Here is a 17,193-nt window from a genome sequence, read left to right as displayed (position 1 = left end):
TTATCTGCTGCTGCCGCCGCCAGCTCAAGCTTTGTGGCGCCCTCTGGTGTTGAAGTTGTAGACAGGTTTGCAAGCTCTCGACACCGGAACTGGCAAACTCTGCTTTGCCAGTTCCGGTTCTGGGACTGGATCCGGCAGGGTGTCTGGGAACTGGATCTGCTATGGCTGTTGCAGTTGTTGGCAGGGGATCCAGTTCCACCACCTCTGTCTGGGTCTCTGGTAACACAGACTGGGCCCTGGTGGAAGGCTCAGGAACAGGGATAGGTGTGAAAGCTTGCTTAGCCCAGCTGCAGGTGACCATTCCCACCCTCTTGGCTAGCTTCACATGGTTGGCTAAATCTTCCCCCAGCAGCATGGGAATGGGTTAATCATCATAGACTGCAAAGTCTACATTCCTGACCAGCCCTTGTACTTGACAGGCAACTCAGCTGTAGGTAAGCTTAAAGATCAACATGAATGGTTGAATCATCACTTGGGCCTCTGGGCTGATGAATTTGGGGTCCACTAAGGATTGGTGGATAGCTGACACCTGTGCTCCAGTGTCCCGCCATGCTGTAACCTTCTTCCAGCCCACACAGTTTCCCTTTGCTCAGAGGGTACCTGAGAGGCCTGAGGACCTTGTGTGTGTCTGGTGTAATGAACTGCAGTCTGTTGGGATTCTTGGGGCAGTTGGCCTTCATATGCCCCAGCTTATTACATTTAAAACATCATCCAGCTGACTGGTCACTGGAGCGAGATTGGTTGCTGGAGACGGGTGTGGTGGGACGATAAGGTGTTTGGGGTTTTCCTTGGAATGTAGTTGGGGCCTTGGGTTGCCCCCCGGTGATAGGGTTTCGTTTCGGGTTGCCCCTTCTGATATTCGCTCCAGCTGCTACCAGTTTCTCTTTTCTGCCACCTCCACCCATTTGGCTCCAATCTCCCCCGGCCTTGATTACAGTTTTGTACATCCTAGATGGGAAGCCCCTTTCTATTTCTTCTGGAACACCCTCTAGGAACTGCTCCATTTGCATTAGGAAGGGCAACTCCTCTGGAGATTTAACACTTGCTCCTGATATCCAGGCATCCAAGTTTTTTACAATGTGGTAGGCATGTTGGGTAAATGACACGTCTGGTTTCCACCTTAGGGCTCTGAACTGCCAATGGGCATGCTTGGGTGTTAGCCCCATTCCAATTCTGGCCTTGGTTTTTAAAAAGTTCATAGCTGTTCATGTGTTCCTTAGGCATTTCAGCTGCCACCTCTGCTAAGGGTCCACTGAGCTGCGGCCTCAGCTCTACCATGTACTGGTCTGTAGAGATGCTGTACCCAAGGCAGGCCCTTTTGAAATTTTCCAAGAAGGCCTCGGTATCATTGCTTGCCTTGTAGGTGGGAAATTTCCTTGAGTGGGGAGCGGCACCCAGAGAAGGATTTGTAGGGTTAACTGGTAGATTCAGTTTAGCCTTTTCCAGATCTAAGTGCCTCAGTGCTACCTCCATCTCCAAGCGTTTCACCTCCGTGCGTTTCACCTCTTTCCTCTTCTGCTTCCAACTCCAAGCGTTTTAAGGCTGTCTGTCATGCTTTTTGTCTCTCTTCAGCTTCAAATTTAGCCAATTCTAGTTGCTGTTGGACATTGCATTTCACCATCCTAGCTCCTGTTTATCAGAGAGCTAAAAAAAGAAAAGAAAACCTGTTTGTAAATTTCCTTGCTGCTATAACTTAACCCCTCTGCCCTGAGGCAGAGAAAAAAACTCTGGCTGCTCTCAGCTAAAAAAACCTGCTTCCAAGCAGCCAAAAGGAAATAAAAAATTGTCTTTTTAAAATCCTACTGTGCTTTTGGTTCAAAATGATCTCTGGTTCAAAATAATCCCACTTCTCTGCCACCAGGTCAGGGTTCCCTCCCCACTCTGAACTCCAAGTGGTCCTTTCCCTAATTCCTTATTAAATCACTTGGTGGTGGCGGCAGCAGCGTACCCTCCAAGGGCAAAAAGTTTTTTGCCTTGGGGAAGTTTTACCCTAAGCTGGTAGAAATAAGCTTAGGGGGTCTTTCATGCAGGTCCCCACATCTGTACCCTAGAGTTCAGAGTGGGGAGGGAACCCTGCCAACTGCATATCCAAGCCATGCACACTATCCATCAACACAAATTATCATACTGTCAAACTTAACTGGCCACTAAAACTGGGAGAAATGTTGTGGATGATTATTCACCAAAAATGCAGTTTCAGTCAACCAAAAACTATTTGGCTCAAATCTGTGTCAAAATGGCCAGAAGCGGTAGCACCACTGTCCCCATGTTATAACCTCTATCTCAGTTAGGACAGTCACATCAGATACGGGAGACTCAGATTCAAATCGCCATTCTGGAAGAAACCCAAAACAGACTTTGATTCATCAAAAATTTCAGAGTTGCTTCCACCCACAACTGAAGTTTTGTTCTGTTTTTTGGAAGTGTCAGTGAACCCAAAAAGACATTTATTGCCCAGATCTACTGGCCACTCAAACAAGAGTGACACACTTCACTGTGGTTATGACACTTTCTGAAAAGATGCGAGGAGCAAGTAATGTTTATAATTCCACACAATATATTGGAGAAGCTAGGATCCTGTAGTTCTTCCCACCAGATTTAATATTTTCCTCAAGATGTTCATGAAAATCAACATCACTACATAAAAATTGTTACAGGTTCTTCCAGGCTCTCAACTGGAGAAACCCTTGTTTTGCTGCATCATTTTTGTATGTTAATATGTAATTACAGTCCCTGTGCTGAAATTATCAAATCATGTGCAGCAATGCGTTTTACTACAGCACAGTCTGATGATTAGTATCAGAACACAAACTACATTTACTGCCATTTGGAACATTTTAACTTCAATAGGAAATTATTAATAGCAATTATGTAAATAAAACCAAACCTCTGCACTTTCATTTGACCTTGCCTCCAACCCATACATTATCTAAATTATACATTAAGTGTATTGCAGTGACAGACATTTTAAAGCAGTGGTCACCAACCTTTTTACTCCCAAGATCACTTTTTGAATTTAAGGGCAACCCAGGATCTACCCTGCCCCTTCCCCGAAGCCCCATCCACTCACTCCATCCCCAGTGAAGGGGTATGGGGTGCTAGCTCTGGGAGGAAATTCAGGGATGGGGTGCTGGCTCCCACTGGGGGGGGGCACTTATCTCAGGCGGCCCCCAGTCAGCAGCACAGCAGGGCTAAGGCAGCTCTCTGCCTAACCCGGCCCCACTCAGGCACATTGGCACCGCCTCCCCATCATGAGACGGGTCACCCCCACACCGTGCCAGTCAGTAGTGCACCACATGACCACACCACTCCAGCCCCTGGGGGAAGGCATATTGCTCCAGGTGCTGCCTCTCTCTGCAGGCACCGTCCCTGCAGCTCCCATTGGCTTGGAACAGGGAGTTGTGGCCAATGGGAGCTACAGGGACGGTGCCTGCAGAGAGGGGCAGTACACGCGCACACACACCCCCACCCCCCGTGGGGCTGCAGGGGCATACTAGCTGCTTCCAGGAGTGGCAGGGGGTGCCACGGCAGGCAGCCCTGCTATGCCTTTGCAGCCAGAGATCGCAATCAGCTGGGAGAGTCTCCAGGATCAACCAGTTGATCGCAATCGATGGGTTGGTGACCTCTGTTTTAAAGGGGCTTGAAGTGGGTAGTATATATATTTTTAATTTCATGAATGTAGTACTCATGAGAAGTACCAGATCGACACCTCTAGAAAAATCAAGTGGTCTCTGTGGAATAGGGTAACACAGTCAATGGTATTACAAGCAACCCTTTAGTACCTCACTGCCCAATCAACGTGCCTCAAATCTGAAATCTAGCTCTACAGCTGCATCATCGGAGGAAAAAACGCTTACCGGTGTTCCTAATGTACACAAGGAACAATGGTGAGAAGGCAGATTCCTCTCCGACAAGACTGGTGAAGTTCCATCAAGAATCCACAGGGCAAATAAGTTTACTTAAGCACTGAGATGAGAAAAACAGAACGAGAATAAAAAGACAAAAATAAGATAACACATGAAAAAGACCATTAGAAATAAAGATCTATTTTAAAAAGAAATAATCCAGGCTTCCAATTCAGCACCAGTAACTCAACACCAAACACAAAATTCTCTGTTAGCCCAACTACTAATGTTAGGTATGTGTCACACTCCTGTGACTGCTCTTCTAACTGCAATGTTTGCTTAGCCATACCCTCTACAATATACCACTTTATACATTGTAAGAAGATTTGTATGTTCTTTTTCAATGCACACTGGAAGATTCTGGTCAAAGGATAATAGCCACATTTAGATGAGAAAACGTCCTCTTCGTTCTCATTCATAAAATTCATCTGGTGTAAATGAAAAAGAACATCACGGTAATAATTTCCACAGTCTTTAATGTAACTGAGGCAGCTGAGCAAGCATCTGATTAAACTGTACTACTAACATCAGTTCTGAAAAAAGTATTAGAGGATGTAATAGAGGAGGTCAAGTCATTATTCAAGAGAAATGGCTTGCTTTGGAAAAAAGACAACTGATTAAATGGCTTACAGTGATAAGTCAGTTGCAGCAATACCTACTAACAGTACTAATGACACCTTTTGAATTAAATAAGAGGAATATAGGAGGACATGTTTCAGAACTGCCCCATCCCCCATTCAATTTCATTTGTTTTATCACCACATCCATTTCTCTAATTTCCTGATCTATCAAGATAAGGGAAGAAAAAATTGTTCTGTCAACTCAATCCTCTGGAGCCTGCTTACACCAATACACAGTAGTTGCCATACCAGATACTTTGTTTATCCGGCCTGGTTCTGTACTCCATTGTCATTGAATACACTAATTCTCCAGAGAAAAGGGAAAACCCCTCTGCCTTATTAATGAAGTTAGCCATCGCATGACCCCAAAAGGCCACCAGTTTGAAGACTGAAATTTGACTGCTATTGTTATGGGGTGGGTTATTGTTATGAGTTAAACTTCATTGAAGCCAGTGGGTGCAATCCCCACCATTCATTTAATATAGCTGTGCAAAACCATTGTACAATAAGCTGAAACAAAAGCAACCTCACCCAGAACAAAGGCACATGCAAGACACATCAGCGGAAGTACTGAGTACTGTTTAGTAGGAGGTGTGTAGGAGGTAGAAAAGCAGTGAGAATACACCACAGAAACAAATTCAGAAAATGAGCAGAAAGCCAAGGACACAACCTGAACAAGCACTGGGAGTATGTCCCACAGAAAAAGCCGAGAGATGAACTTTTGTGACTGACTGAGCGCTGCCTGAAAGGAGCTTGGAAGTACGTGCAGAAAAATTGTGTCCAGTTTGATTCCTCCTGGATGCAGGGAAACAAGACTTGGTATACTCTCTATAAATAAACAGGACTGTATCCTGCATACGTAACTCCAACATCAATTTCTCCTCCTGATGAAAGCAACCTGCAAAACTCTTTGGGTCAAAAAAGGTAACAATCTTCAAAACTACAAACGTGATTAGGGCACAACCCTGCAAGATACTGAGCATTCACAATTTCTTGCAAGGCCCCCATGACAGTATTCAAAAAAGAAACATCTGATAAATACCTTAAAACATAACTAGTACAATTGTAAAAAGAAAAGGAGTACTTGTGGCACCTTAGAGACTAACCAATTTATTTGAGCATAAGCAAGTGAGCTACAGCTCACGAAAGCTTATGCTCAAATAAATTGGTTAGTCTGTAAGGTGCCACAAGTCCTCCTTTTCTTTTTGCGAATACAGACTAACACGGCTGTTACTCTAGTACAATTGTGTTTCCTGACCTCATTTTCCAAAAATAGGAGGACAGAACAGAATTAAAGGATTACTGTGGCAGCCAGCCGGCAGCAGAACAGCCAGTGTCATGAGTTCAGCTTCAGTCTTTAAGTGGTTGAACAACAAATTCAAAATTTTAGCTGTCTGTGCCTTTAACTTCCAAACAAACGGTAACTCTTAGGGCTAGTCTACACTACAAGTGCTACTTCAGCGCAGCTGCACCAATGTAACTGCACGTCTGGTGAAGACACTATGCCGATGGGAGAGAGAGCGCTCTCCCATCAACATAATAAAACCACCTCAGAGAGCCAGTAGCTATGTCAGCAGGAGAAACTCTCCTGCCAACATAGCACTGTCCACACTGGCTCTTAGGTCTATGTAACTTAAGTCACTTGGGTGGTGGTTTAGTCATACCTCTGAGCTACATAAATTATACCAAAGTAAGTGGTAGTGTAGTCACCTAGTCCTTTAAGCAAAAGCCCTGAGCAGGCCCTGAGGTTCTGGGCTAGTACTGAGGTGCTCTGCTGCAGTTCTGTCCCAGCCTCACCCAACACATCACTCAGAGAAAGCAGGCAAGTCTTTCTTTACTGTCTTGCTGACTCCCAATTGGTCAGTATTTCCTCCTGGCCTTTCCTAGGCCTCTGGAGGACTAAGTGTTATTGTTGCCCTGGTCTGAGCAGGTTTTCCTTAAGCAGGAGGGTATCAGGGTCCCACCTCCTCCAGCAGGGAAAGGGAACATCTAATAGACCCCAATCACACTTACCTTGCCTTTCAAAAAAGAAAGTGAGAATTTAGAAATAAACCCTTATACTGCTTGCCTCGTAGGAACCCCTTGAAAATCTACCTCCACAGGGACACACTCAGGCAAGAATGCAAAAAACAAGAAAATCACACACATGGATGATGCAAGGATTAATTTTTCAATAATTCTGTTTAGTTAAGGGGTCTCTTGCATATTCCATACATGATCCTTTCACTATCTCTCATGTGTATGTAATTTTAACTTCACTATTTTCTGATTGAGTGTTTCATTTTACAACCTTAACCATTCTGTAACAGCAATTTTTAAACAGAATTTCCTATGTTTCCTTTTTAATTATAAATAAAGAATTCCATTGTGTACAGCTAGTGGCTAAACAGTATTCTGAGAGGTAGAACAAGAAACAATGTCTTCAAAGACTAAATGTCAGAGAGCATATATTGCAGCAGTTTAAAGACATGAACTGAAAGGCACACAAGTTAGAGCTGAAAAATCTTAGATCCTGGGTCTCGTATGAAAAAGTGTCAAGAAGTCCAGTACTGCCTCTTTAGTATCAAAATATACTACCAGTACCTGTCCAAGTTTCCAAATAGGGATACAAATCTGAAAATATTAACATAAGTAATGAGGTTGTATGGGCATTAGTGGGGCATAAATGAGGCTCTTCACATTGTATAAGTGTAGATGTATTTCCATTTCAAAACACAACTGATTAAAACTTAACTCTTCTTGCTGAGATTCCAAACACAGAAGGCAAGTTTAAAAATAATTCTTAATTCCTGACAACATCTTTTCTCTCTTTCTGGGGGGGGGGGGGGCAGTCAAGTTGAAAATGAGTTTCCAGCTCCACTGACTGACTGCCCATGTTTGGTAAATGTTTCTTCTATCTTTCTTCAACTATTTTTATCAGGACACATACATAGCTCTTTGCTGATAGGAGAATGTTGATGTATGTTCTGCCAGAGACAACAGATAAATATTCTGCTGTATTTTAATAATCTCTTGCTCCGTAAATAACTAATGTGTCATTTCAGAGCTTTCATTGCTTATCTGTGTGCAAGCCATGTCCCTGATCCTGCAAAATACAAAGCAGTTGAGGGGATCAGCATCTCATAAGCTCTGCACCTTGTATGATGAGTCAGGACTCAACTTGGTCTCCTTTTTAGCAAGGAAAATTTTGCACACACAGTAAGTCTGTTTTTTATTTGATGGTAGACAGTTATTGAGCTACATGTTTGCCCCATTAATCAGGTAACTAGAGGTTTTGCAACTAATATCTGCACCTACAATTGACTACAGTTAAAAAAAAACACCTGCCCCCACGTAAACAGCAGCCACTTCTGAAAATACTTGTGTGTACATATATGTGAGGAAAAAAAAAAAAACCAAACACAGGTTTAATGCACTATGGTGCAACATTTGCCTATGGCTGGTAAAATCTGCCTTTAAGACATGTTAAGCACTAGGTTAGGAGACTAGCTGTAGTTAATGAAATAAATAAGGTAAACACTTTAAATATGCAAATTCAGCTCAGCTAAAAGTTTGAGCTTTAGTCTCTGGTGGAGCACACTGTACAATATGGGTGTGCCTGGATCACTTCAGGATATGCAGGGAGCTGTGCGACGCAGGCTTGTCTCAAAGACCCAGAGGCTTCTCTTCCCCTCCCCTTGGAGGGCTTTATTTTTCAACCTTCTCTACTGTGTGCTAAAATGAAGATGATGGACACAAACTTGGTCACTTGAAGGAAGAGAAAAGATTATGGTGATTTACTACTTTCATTCAATGAAGTAGAATAAAATTAAAAATGTCTTTCTAGCACATCAGAAAGTATGAAATCTGATCATATAAGACGCCCAGTACAATCACTTGAGGTGGGAGACAAATTTTCTCCCTCTCCAATATATTGCACAACTTAATGAAAAGCAAATATTTTTCCTGCTGTATACAATGTTTATCTGCCTCCCAACCTGCAGCACCACTACAACCACAGAGCTTTTACAGCATTTTATTTCACATTTGCCTCCTCTGTTGATGCCCCCAAACACCTCTGGAGAAAACTAGATAGAATAAGGGAAAGCTAAACGATCATGAATAAAAATAACTCAGAAAAACTTAGCAGTTCTGAGAACAATGACAGAGGGTCTCTGAGTGACACTTTCAGGGAAAGAGCAGCCTAAATGGAGTCCCTCCCTGCCAGTGAAGAGTCCTTGCTCTTAGCCCAATCTAATGTGAGTCTCAAAGGTTAAGCTGAATCAACCCAAATGATCTCCATTGCCTTAGCAGGACAATGGGTTACTTGCAGAACCATCTTTCATCCTATGTGGTGCACTTTGCTGTACACTGCACCTTTAAGACTTTCACTTGCAGCATTTTATAATGCAGAGTTGATGCAGCATGTTACAGAGGAGATGCACACTGCACACTCTCACTAATACTTACTTTTGCTCTCTTGTTATGCTGTCTTTCATTTAAAATGGAAGTCCTTCAGAGTGAAAGCAGTCAGTTGTTCTTTGTGTATATTAGTAAGATGACCTTGAAATATACATACCTTTTACACAGGCTGTGCAGTTTGTGGACAACAGGCACCACTGATTTCCATGTGCCCATAGTAAGGAGCAGGAGAGGACCCTGAGTTCAGAGAACACTATTCAGCCTGGCTATTAGTATTTAAATTCCACACTGATCCGTAACTGGCAGGAGCTTGATTCCCCTTTTCTCCAGACATTACTGTACCTGTCCCCATTTGGTTAGGATGGAGTGAAGTGACATGGTTGATTGTTACTTAACAAGGAGCTGACTGTGTTTAAGGGATCAGTTTTCAGGGACTGCAATATCTACTGTGACAGAGTCTCTTTCTTCTGTCTGATAGTCTGTAGCTTTGAACAGAGAAAAGGAGGGGCATTTCAGTTCATCTCAGAGAGAAAGAGAAATGGGAAAAGAGCAGTTAATAAAATATAGGTTTAAATTAAGAAGTTATGCCGCAACCCCATTCCCAAATAGTCACACTTCCCCCTTCTCCACATACCCCTTTCACTATCTTGCTTATTCACTCTTCTTTAAACACTTGCACTCATCTATTATGCCCCTCTCTCACATTAGTTCTGATTTAACCACCAATTCATCCCTCATATGCCCATTCTCACCCACCAAAGAGCTCTCCTTCTTTGATCTGTATTCAGCCCTTCTCTCTCAATCTATCACTATTATGGCCACAATAATGTAATGTTAGTACAGGAGTGGTTATTTGAATACCACTGTTAAGTCTCTGAATATGTCTAGTGTAAACTAGATGTTTCCAGAAGCCAGAGCAGATTTAGAGAGAGAGAGTTATGTGCTTGTGCAGTTACAAAGAGCCTGCTTTTCATATCCCATTGCCTTCAACTGAATTTTTGGCTCCTCAAAATCATTGGACAGAAAAACAAAGAAAATCAGGCTCCAGAAGTGTCATGCCTTCACTCCTGTCAGCTCTGACTCATTTAATGGGGAAGTGGAGATTGTAATGTTTGCTATTTCCCTATCCTCTTCTCTCCCAAATCTCCAAGTTCCTCCCCCACCTCATCTCTAACACAGCCCACTCTTTGTTTACAGTTCACATTAATTCAGTCCTGCAATGTCTGCTGGCTTTGAGCTTAGGGAGCTGTCAGGGTTCCTTCCCCACTCTGAACTCTAGGGTACAGATGTGGGCACCTGCATGAAATCCCACCTAAGCTTATTTCTACCAGCTTAGGTTAAAACTTCCCCAAGGCACAAAGTCTTTGCCCTTGGATTAGGTAAATGCTGCCACCACCAAGTGATTTAAATAAAACAAAAAATACCAAACAAACAAATCAGGGAAAGGACCACTTGGCGTTCTTATTTCCCCAAAATATTTCTCCCCCCCCCCCCCAAGCCCTTACATCCCTTTCCTGGGGAGGTGTGAGAATAAACAAGGTGAGCACAGACCAGCCTTGGATTTTTAAGGCCCCCCAAAAAAACAATCAGATTCTTAAAAAACTGAACTTTATTAGAACAAAAAAAAAAAAAACCCGAACAATTCTGTAAAATCAAAATGTAAGATAATCTTACAGGCAGTCAGATTCAAAACACAGAGAATCCCTCTAGGCAAAACCTTAAGACACAAAAACAGGAATACACATTTCCTCCAGCACAGTGAGTTTCACAAGCCAAAAACAAAAAAAACAAAAAAAACTTAAGGCATTTTCTAGCTAGCTTACTTACTAACTTGACAAGAATTGGAGGGCCTGCATCCTTGATCTGTTCCCGGCAAAGGTATTATAGACAGACAAAAGCCTTTTTCCCCCCTCCACATTTGAAAATACCTTGTCCCCTCATTGGTCATTTTGGGTCAGGTGCCAGCCAGGTTACCTGAGCTTCTTAACCCTTTACAGGTAAAAGGACTTTGCCTCTGGCCAGGAGAGATTTTATAGTACTGTATACAGATAAGTGGTTACCCTTCCCTTTATATTTATGACAGGAAGGATGAACTTCAGTTGAAGATTAGTGTGCTTTTCAGCAGAGGACTCCCTTTATAATGAAAAGGAAAAGTGTTTGAAAACAGTGAAAATCCTTTTGTTCTAGAATTTATATCATTTTTGATTAATAAGCAGCATTTAATATATTGAATATTTCTTCCTTCCCCTGAAGGACAAACTTAATACTATTAAAGGAATATTATAAAAAAAAAAAGAGACTGAGCCAACTCTGCTATCCTAGACACAATATACAGAACAAAGATTTGCAATGCTTACAGATTAGATTATGTCTTGAAGTCACTGACATGGTATGCAGCATACCAAGAAACAGCCCAAGTAGTATTGTGTATCATGCTGGCACAACATGGTACCTTGAGGAGCGCTGGAAGCACACATATAGTGGAGACTGCCCCCTTGACTAGGGTGCAGTGTTTATGAGGAGTGAGTAATGTGTTTTCTAGCCCCGCTGTCAGTGCTAGAGTGGCCTCTTCCACAGTCTCACTCCTCTCCTTCCATAGCAGGTTAGACACAATCATGTCCTACTCCATGTAATTTTTGTTCTGGGTGGTGGCTGAAAGGAGCCACTCAGAGCTCTGAATCTATTGTTTTGGCTTCAGACATACAATAAAAAATATAATTTAAGCAGGAATTATGAAGGTCAAATGCTGCAAACCCAGCATTTATGAATATTTGGTCATATTCCTAACTGCTGTTCAGTTCAACTAAATACATACTCCACCCTCCTCTACCTTTTTATTCACTGTTTGAGAATATTCAGGCAAACTGATTGGAGGTGGTATAAACGTTTGGGGAATGGCCGTTCTTCTTATGACGGCCTATGAGGAGTATTTTTATAATAAAAATATTATTCACTATTCTCCAATTTTAAATAGGACCCCCTTTTCCCAGCTGCAAACAGGTAAAACACTGATCTAGATCACAGGGCTGTCATGGGGTTTCACTGAAGTTTGTAAAGCACTTTTGAAATCCTTGGATGAAAAACCACAATAGAAATGCAAGTGGTTTTAACTCTATATTGCACCATAACATCAGTATTTCTGTTTTGGCATATGTTTTTTAGGATGTTGACAATTCAGCAATTAAAATTGGATGTGTACTGCATGCACGGGTGGAGTGAAAGCTAAAAATGCCTCTTGGTTGCTAGAGGGAGCATGATGAGCAGCAGCTCTTTCTGTATCTTTACAAAGCTGTGACCTGTGCTCCTTCCATTGCAGCCCTGCCAAATTGGGGGCCGGGACAGACCATGCCTTACACCACCCTGACATGTCCTCTCTAGAGCAGTGAGTATTGGCCACAAATGTTTGTCACTCCTCCTCTCTTGTGCTTTCAGCCAACTTATGGCTGCCTCCTACACTGGTGTCACAGCGGGAAGGGCCTCCTTGTGCCCCTACTCCCTCTAACACTCAAAGTGCCTGTCAGTTTGGTCCCACAGCTTACAACTGCATCAATACATTGCAGTGTTGCCATCTCTTGTGGCTATCACAAATCTTACAATATTTAGAGTTTTCCTTAAAGCCTCAGATCCAGGAGTGATAGGATTACATGACAATCTCTGCTTTCATTTGGAAAAAATTTTAACTCACGGATGCAGAAGGAAAGCTTGAAAATGTGAACCGTAAATGCTCAAACACTGGAAATCAAAAACAAAAGATCCTAAACATTTAATTTAAGAGTCATGATTTTTAACCAAATTCCATTTTTTAAGGGCCTGACTCATTTTTGAATGCTTGGGATTGGCAATACTGACTTTATTTGAGGCCATCTCTTTGTTAGGAGAAGACCCCTGTATTTTAACTGGCTTTAACAAGCTAGTACACAAAGAAGATGTAAAATGTATGGATGGTTTTAATAATACATTTTGGGTGCGCAATCTGGGACACCATAAAGGGGCCTGATTTTTAGAAATAACTGAGTACCCACCTCCTCAAAAATGATCCCCTCCTACCCCCCAGTACATTTAATACACATTTTCCCTAGCACTTCAAGGTCTCTTTTCTGCAACTTTAAAAACAGGCCTAATGCATCACAGGAGAAAAACAAAGGAAGCTGAAGCCACAGCCATGCACAAATAAGTCTGAGCTTTTCCTTCTGAGAGGTGGGATTGTGTTTTTCCGCTCAAAGCTGTTTAGATATTGCAAGAGAGGTCAATGAATCCGGTACTAAATATCCAAGTTTTCTGGAGCAGTGGAAGCAAAGTAAATGATCACATATCTCCGCAGTTAGGAAGCAGTAAATAGTAGGGCTGTCAAGTGATTAATCGCAATTAAATTTTTTTAATCACACAATCAAGCACACTTAATAGAATACCATTTATTTAAATATTTGTGGATTTTTTTCCCTACATTCTGTGCTGTAACTGAAATCAATATTTGAAAGTGTACAGTGCTCACTTTATACTTATTTTTATTAAAAGTATTTGCACTGTAAATACAAAATAAATTGTATTTTTCAATTCACCTAGTACAAGTGCTGTAGTGCAATCTCTTTATCATAAAAGCTGAACTTACACATGTAGAATTATGTACAAAAAACTGCATTCAAAAACAAAATGTAAAACTTTAGAGCCTACAAGTCCACTCAGTCCTACTTCTTGTTCAGCCAATCGCTAAGAGAAACAAGTTTGTTTATAATTACAGGAGATAACGCTGCCTGTTTCTTATTTACAATGTCACCTGAAAGTGAGACCAGGCATTCGCATGGTACTTCGTAGCCAGCATTGCAAGGTATTTACATGCCAGTATGCTAAACATTCGTACGCCCCTTCATGCTTCGGCCACCAATCCAGAGGACATGCTTCCATACGGATGATGCTCGTTACAAAAATAATGCGTTCGTTACTTAGTGACACAAATCTCCCCCAAGGAGTTCAATGTCTCCTGCTCCATTTTACACGCATTCTGCCATATATTTCATGTTATAGCCATCTTGTATGATGACCCAGCACATGTTCGCTTTAAAAACGTTTTCAATGCAGATTTGACAAAAACGCAAAGAAGGTACCAATGGAAGACTTCTAAAGATAGCTACAGCACTCGAACCAAGGTTTAAGAATCTGAAATGCCGTCCAAAATCTGAGAGGGATGAGGTGTGGAGCATGCTTTCAACAAAGTCTTTAAAAAGCAACACTCTGATGCAGAAACTACAGAACCCCAACCACCAAAAAAGAAAATCAACCTTTTGCTGGTGGCGTCGGACTCAGATGATGAAAATGAACAGGTGTCGGTCTGCACTGCTTTGGATCATTGAGCAGAACCCGTCATCAGCATGGATGCATGTCCTTTGGAATGGTGGTTCAACATGAAGGGACATATGAATCTTTAGTGCATATGGCATGTAAATATCTTGTGACGCCGGGTACAATAGTGCCATGGGAATACCTGTTCTCATATTCAGGGGACATTGTAAAGAAAAGGGAGCATTATCTCCTGCAAATGTAAACAAACTTGTTTGAGCAATTGGCTGAACAAGAAATAGGACTGAGTGGACTTTTTTAGGTTGTTTTGTTTTTGAGTTCAGTTATGTAACAAAAAAATTACATTGTAAATTGTACTTTCATGATAAAGATCACACTACAGTACTTGTGTGAGGGGAATTGAAAAATGTTATTTCTTTTGTTTATCATTTACAGTGCAAATATTTGTAATAAAAATACTGTATAAAGTGAGCACTGTACACTTTGTATTCTGTGTTGTAATTGAATATATTTTAAAATTTAGAAAAACATCCAAAAATATTTAATAAATTTCAATTGGTATTTTAGTGTTTAACAGTGCAATTAAAAGTGCGGTTAATTTTTTAATCATGGTTAATTTTTGAGTTTATCGCATGAGTTAACTGTGATTAATTGACAGCCCTAGTAAATACCATTAGTTTTTAGATTGCTTTGGGTTTCATAAGCTGCAAGAGAGTATGTACTGAGAGTCTGGTATTTAAAATTCGGGCCTGAGCCTGCTCCCATTTGAGCGAGTGGCAAAACTGCCACTGACTTGGTGGAGAAGGACAGGCTTCTAAAGGCTTCAGAGTCTCTTCTGTTCCATAATTTAGAGTGTTCATATAGCCCCCACCACCACAAAAAAAGTGAGTTTCAAAACACTAACGCGAGACAATATCAAATCTAACAGATCAAAGAAAGTGTGGATCAAAACAAATGCCATCTCAATAATATCGTTTTACAGGTACATAGCACCTTCCATTCTAAAGCAGTTCACACATTAGTATAGCAGCAGAAAATGCTGCCACATGGTGTGGAAAAAGTCAAACTGTCCACAGTATGTTTCATAATAATTGATAGAGGGTTCCCATTTGGTAAGGGATACTGAGAAAACCGCTACTCCTTTGAAAAGTATTGTGGTATCTTTAGTATCCATGGAGAAGACGCAGAGCTTTTTTTTTTTTAAATTGTATCATGACTATCCCCATGCAGTAAGTTGTACTAAACTCATTTTACCCTGGAAGGCTAACAGGCTTGGACCCTGCATGGACCTGAACCTGTGACTCCAAGGAGTGAGTATGTCCTTTTAAAAAAAAAAAAAAAGTCTTAGAGACTTGTACGTAGTGTTCAGGATTCCCCAGTAAGTTTTCAACATATTCTACATCCTTTTCCTTTAGTTTCAGAGCAACAAGAGACTGGGAAAATCAAGGACCTTCCCTCATGTCTAAAGCATTGTTTCTCAACCAGGGGTCTGCACTCCCAAGTCTTCTGGGGTTGGGGGGGGACCTCAACTCACCTCGATGTTTGCCTAGTTTTAAAAACAGGCTACATAAAAAGCAGTTTCTCTAGCAAACTAAGTACAAACTAAAATTTCATACAGACAATGACTTGTTTATACTGTTATACATACTATACCCTGAAATGTAAGTACAATATTTATATTCCAATTGATTTATTTTATAATTAAATGGTAAAAATGAGAAAGCAAGCAATTATTCAGTAGTAGTGTGCTGTGACACTTCTGTATTTTTATATCTGATTTTGTAAGCAAGTAGTGTATAAGTGAGGTGAAATTTGGGGTACACAAGACAAATCAGACTCCTGAAAGGGTACTGTAGTCTGAAAAGATTGAGAGCCACTGATCTAAAGCATGTGATAATTCAAACAGATCCTTCTTAATGCAGCACATTCTTTGGATTGTTTTCTCACTGTGTTTAGACAATCCCAATGTGATTTCAGGCTCCCACCCTCTTCACCACCACCACCACCCCCCTAAAGTTGTTTATGTATCAATGTGGTGGGGGGGGGGGGGGGAAACCAACCACATAGTGTGCACTGGACCAGACACTGCTATAGTGCCTGAAGCCAAAAAAACAAAAAGGTTGTGCATGTAATTTTTTTTGTAGTATAATCATTCTGTCATGTATAATGGATGCACAGGCATAGTGCTAGCTTTTGAAAGCCTCAAGCAAAGCTTTACTTTATTCCATTAAATCTCATGGGGTTCAAACAAAAGCGTTCTCTATGTCAGCATCACAATGCTTAGCAATGAAATTCCACAGCCAGAATGGGTCCTTAGAGCTGAATGTATTTATATATATTTTATTTTAGCAAACTATTAAATCAGAATCCCCAGGTACTTTGAAGTCCCAAAGAGGAGTGGAGGGGCAGGGTGGGGCAGTCATGAATAATAACTTAACTTTATTAGTGTGTTTTAAGGTATAAAGCTTTTGGTGGTTTTAAAGAGAAAAGGAAGTAAAGCACGTACCTGGATATACAAAGAATTTGTTGTGCAGATTCTACAGCCCTAAGGGAACCAGCAGGGTAATTCTTACCATTACTCATTGGGTTGAGCATTGTAGCATAGTAGGTGATTGGCAGCTGGGGTCTTTGATATTTACTTGGTTGTTCAAATTTGGACTCTGAGGTAGCTGTGGAATTTAAAACAGAAAAATATGAGAAGAGATACTGGAAATACTTTCAATATCCAGCCTGAGGAGTGGAATCAGATGCAATGGCTTCAGTGGATAAAAATAAAATAAACTACTTGTTTTCTCCATCTGGTGTAAGTATGTAATACTTATCCGGTTCCCTGCACTATAGTATCCCAACACATTAATTTATCTTCACAACAACCTTGCAAAGTAGGGAAGTACTAGCATCCCTCTTTACAGAGAGGGAAACTGAGGCAGATAGCAAGTCTGTGGCAGAGATGGGAAATGAACCTAGGACTC

The 17,193-nt window shown here is 41.3% G+C and overlaps 1 long non-coding RNA gene across 1 annotated transcript; it reads right to left on the bottom strand.

The window, feature by feature from the left end:
• Nucleotides 1–357: 357 nt before the first annotated feature.
• On the bottom strand, nt 358–16,826 carry LOC125641128 (uncharacterized). Its single transcript, XR_012669786.1, has 3 exons — nt 16,728–16,826; nt 3,858–3,966; nt 358–1,644 (listed from the first exon to the last, which is right to left on the bottom strand). It is a non-coding gene; the product is annotated as an uncharacterized LOC125641128 (long non-coding RNA).
• Nucleotides 16,827–17,193: the final 367 nt, after the last annotated feature.

The sequence above is a fragment of the Caretta caretta genome, chromosome 8 (genome assembly GCF_965140235.1).
Source record: "Caretta caretta isolate rCarCar2 chromosome 8, rCarCar1.hap1, whole genome shotgun sequence".
In the NCBI taxonomy this organism is placed as follows: domain Eukaryota; kingdom Metazoa; phylum Chordata; order Testudines; family Cheloniidae; genus Caretta; species Caretta caretta.
This window is presented reverse-complemented; position numbering and strand designations above follow the sequence as displayed.